At 49.4% G+C, this 4486-nt stretch overlaps 1 protein-coding gene across 1 annotated transcript in view; it reads left to right on the top strand.

Annotated features, from left to right (window-relative positions):
* Nucleotides 1–4486, top strand: part of SLC8B1 (solute carrier family 8 (sodium/lithium/calcium exchanger), member B1) — a 36577-nt gene that overhangs the window by 30006 nt on the left and 2085 nt on the right. The gene's annotated exons all lie outside the window — the stretch shown is intronic.

Here is a 4486-nt window from a genome sequence, read left to right as displayed (position 1 = left end):
GACTTGGTGTTGTCAGCACCACGCTCACCCAGTGAGCAAACCGGCCATCACTATATGGGATCCGAACCCGCGGCCTTGGTGTTATCAGCACCGCACTCTACCGAGTGAGCCACAGGCCGGCCCTGGAGAGTTTGTTTTTCACAGGTATGTCTTTTCTTTTAAATGTGACTAGCTTGAGGGCAGGGGCTGCGTTTTAATTTGTCTGTTTCCCTGAAGTGCCTAGGACAAGGCTAGACACATATGCAGTATCTACCTTATATCCAAACCATCAATTGTAAGTGGGTTTTATCCGTGGTTATTCTGGGGGGGTCTCCAGGAGGAGGTGCCGAGCTGAAGCTGTGGAGAGTGCCAGCTCCCTCTTTTGTCCCTCTGCAGATGGTGTCTATGAGATAGGCGGCCTCCTTCCCATCTGGGCCGTGGTGGTGATTGCAGGCACAGCCTTGGCTTCAGTGACCTTTTTTGCCACATCCAACAGTGAGCCCCCTAAGCTTCACTGGGTAAGAATCCAGGGTGGGGAGGGGACACTGAGGTCTCCCAGGCAGACGTCCTATCACCATCTCTGGGGCAGTTGGCCAGTAATCACTTTACACGATGACATGTTAGCTGAATTTAAAAGCCACTTTTGAGGGTTTTTTACCTGTTCAGGGTTTTTGTTTTTTGGGTTTTTTTTGTAACAGCTTTATTATGTTGAGATGTAGTTCACCTACCGTATGGTTCACCTACTTAATGGCTATTATATTCATAGAGCTGTGCAGCCACCACCACAGTCAATTTTAGGGCATTTTTATCATCCCAGAAAGAAATTCTGTACCCATTGGCAGTTACTGCCCATCTTCTCCCTGTCCCAGGCTCTGGTTCCACTAGTTTCACAGATGAGGAACTGAGCTGTGGCCCTGTCAAGGTGGCCTTGGTCCCATCAGCACACCATTTTTTCCGCAGCTCTTTGCTTTCCTGGGTTTTCTGACCAGCGCCCTGTGGATCAACGTGGCTGCCACAGAGGTGGTGAACATCTTGCGGTCCCTGGGTGTGGTCTTCCGGCTGAGCAACACCGTCTTGGGGCTCACACTGCTGGCCTGGGGGAACAGCATCGGAGGTGACTCAGGGCTGGGTAGGGTTCTGGGGTGAATGTAGCCAATCATGGCTCTTTGTTCCCCAGCCAGAGTTGCATCTGGACAGGGGTGTCCAGGACATTTGTCCTCAATGCCCACTGTCATTGTGGAGTGACCATCATTGGGCATTGAGGTGAGATGGCCTGGACTGTAACTAGACCAGGAAACTCCATAGAGGTCCCTGCCTCTTCACCACTCTCTGATGCGTGTACACTCTGGATGGCTCCGCAGAGTTCAGGCAGGACATGGAGCCCATTGCAGTCAACTATGCTTAATGCATACATGGGTGTGTGACATGTGCAGACATTCGCACATACATACAAATATACATACATATACCCTTCTCTAGCTACAGCAGCCAGGTGAGGTTGGCCAGGTTAAGCACTGTTAAAGTTCAGTCCTCCTTCCACCTTTTTCTGATTCACACAGAGGTGTTCTGTGTGCTAGCATCAGACAGGACTTGGGTAAAATGTCGGTCTCAGTATGTTATACCACACCCACAAAGTTGTTCCTAGTGAGAAAGAGTAGGGTAAATGGAATTAAGGAGACTGGTCGGTTAGCGCAGTTGGTTAGAGCGTGGTGCTGATAACACCAAGATCCAGGTTCGATCCCTGTACTGCCAGCCACCAAAAAAAAAAAAAAAGGAATTAAGGAGCCAGGTCCTGTGACCACAAAGGGCCAGGGGGAAGCTACTCCACACTGTAGGCCCTCTCTTGTTTCCATGCAGATGCCTTCTCAGATTTCACACTGGCCCGCCAGGGCTACCCGCGGATGGCGTTCTCGGCCTGTTTTGGTGGCATCATCTTCAGTATCCTTTGTGGGGCTGCCCTTGGCCTCAGTGCTGGTGTCTTGGCCTCTGAGAGCCATGGATGTGCTCCATGGCCACCCTCAGGATTGGCTCTTGGTGGAACACCTCGGGCAGGTGACGTGGCTGCTTGAGCCTCAGGCTCCTCATCCGTAAAAGGGGGATGTTGACAGCACTGACCTCCCAGCGTTGTTGTAGGGATCGAGTGAGGTGACAGAAATTCTTGGCACTTGATAAGCACTGTTGGAGAGTGGGATTATCAGTAGAGGCCCCCACAGTGAGCTTATATGTGACCTATGGAAAACCCTCTCCTTCTTGTTTATAGGGACATGTCATGGTATATGTCAGGGGTTGGCAGATTTTTTCTTAAAAGGCCACAGAGTAAATGTTTAGACTTCGTGGGCCATGCGATCTCTTTTCAACTACTCATCTCTGCTGTGGTAATACAAAACAGGTATAGACAATACATAAATAAATGGCTGTGGCTCTATTCCAATAAAACTTTATAAACAAAAGCAGGGAGTGGGCCAGGTTTGGCCTGAATGCTCTTGTTTGCCAACCCCTGGTCTGTATAGAACAGCCAGGGACAATATGCCTGGGGCTGTGAAAAAGAAAGGGCTTTGAAACCAGATGGTGGTGGGTTCCAGTTCCAGTGCCACCACATGCCAGCCACAGGTTTGGCCTGAATGCTCTTGTTTGCCAACCCCTGGTCTGTATAGAACAGCCAGGGACAACATGCCTGGGGCTGTGAAAAAGAAAGGGCTTTGAAACCAGATAGTGGTGGGTTCCAGTTCCAGTGCCACCACATGCCAGCCGTGTGATCTGAGGACTTTGCACGCATGCCTTATTCTCTCTGAATCTCAGCCATCTCCTTTGTNAAAGATGACCGGTAAGGGGATCTTAACCCTTGACTTGGTGTTGTCAGCACCACGCTCGCCCAGTGAGCGAACCGGCCATCCCTATGTGGGATCCGAACCCGTGGCCTTGGTGTTATCAGCACCGCACTCTCCCAAGTGAGCCACAGGGCCGGTGGAATCTGCCTTTTTAACAAGCTCCTCAGGGGCCGATGCAGGTAGTACAAGGAGTGCACTTGAAACTGTTCTGATAAGGGTCGGAAGCACACCGAGGGCCGGGCAGTTCACAGAAATGTGTGGGTGATTCAGGTAGGCCTCATGGCCACAAAGTCCAGATTTCCTAGAGGAGAAATCAAGATTCTTAGGTGAACGTTTTCTATTTTAAAATATTGCGCAGGGCAACCAAAACCCTGTGAAAGGCAGAGTCAGCCCCCAGGCACAAGCTGGCAGTCTCCATGACTGCATCTCTATTCCGAAGTACTAGAATTCAGAGACCAAACAAAGCAGAGACGGAGGTGGGGAAGATGTGGCCTCGGGGCTGGTTTTAAGCCTCACCATGTGAAAGCACTTTGAATGCTGTGAGCCTGAAAGATGGCCTCATTAATGGGGACAAAGTCACCCACCTCTTTCTCCCAGAGGCAGCTCATTCTTGAATAGACTCTTGGCAGCTGACTTGTAATTAGCTGGCGGCAGGGCCAGGCTGTCACCCGGGCCACTCCCACAAGCAAATAGCTACTTAGGGATTGAAAAGTGCTTTCCGAAAGGTAAACACCCTCTGCAAATTCTGTTTACACTTTCCATGGGTTTAATAGGTTCCCTTTCATTAGTGATTCTAGGGCAGTTCCAAATAATGAGCCTTTAGGTTTGCCCCTCCCCCCCTCCCCCCGCAGGAACCTATTTCTTCTTTTCTCAGGCTCCTGTGAGTGTGCATGCATGCGTGCGTGTCTGTCTGCATTCTACCTCTGTGCTGAGTTTAGGAAATGCTCCAGCCATTAAATTGCATAAGACATAAAACACATCAACATGGAAGGATGTACACGGTGTACAGTTGGGACAAAAACACAAGCTGCTCTTAAACACTTAACTATTGTATGATCCCATGTTTTCAGACTTGATACATATATCTTTATGTGTGTATCCACACACATATGTGTACATATGTGTCACTGCATGCACAAGGGGTATCAGTTAAGAAGAGCATGGATTTAGATTTAGGCTCTGTCACTTGCTCATTACTCAGTTTCCTCATCCGTGGATTGGTGATAACAGCAATGCTCCCCTTAGAGGTGACTGGGAAGATGAAACACTGTGGTGCCTGTCACACACCCAGCATAGCACCTAGCATTAAGTCTTCAGTACATGTTGGATTAATGCTAAGTCTGGAAGGAAGAGAAGTGGGGAGGGGGCACTTTCATTCCCTTTTATTCTTCTGTACTGCTTCAACATTTTTCAACAACTGCATGTAATATATATACAACATATATCGTATTAGTTTCCTAGGGCTGCCATAACAAATTACCACAAACTGGGAGGCTGAAAATAACTGAAATTTACTCTCAGTTCTGGAGGCTGGAAGTCAGAAATCCAGGTGTCAGCAGGGCCATGCTCCCTCTGAAGGCTCTAGGAGAGGACCCCTCCTTGCTTTTTTCAGCTTCTGGGTGGCTCCTGGAGTTCCTCGGCTGTGGCTACATCCCTCCAGCCTCTGCCTCTGTCTTCAC

The sequence above is a fragment of the Galeopterus variegatus genome, unplaced genomic scaffold, assembly GCF_000696425.1.
Source record: "Galeopterus variegatus unplaced genomic scaffold, G_variegatus-3.0.2 Scaffold807, whole genome shotgun sequence".
NCBI lineage: Eukaryota > Metazoa > Chordata > Mammalia > Dermoptera > Cynocephalidae > Galeopterus > Galeopterus variegatus.
The sequence above is the reverse complement of the archived record's forward strand: the minus strand, read 5'-3'. Positions and strand labels throughout refer to the sequence as shown.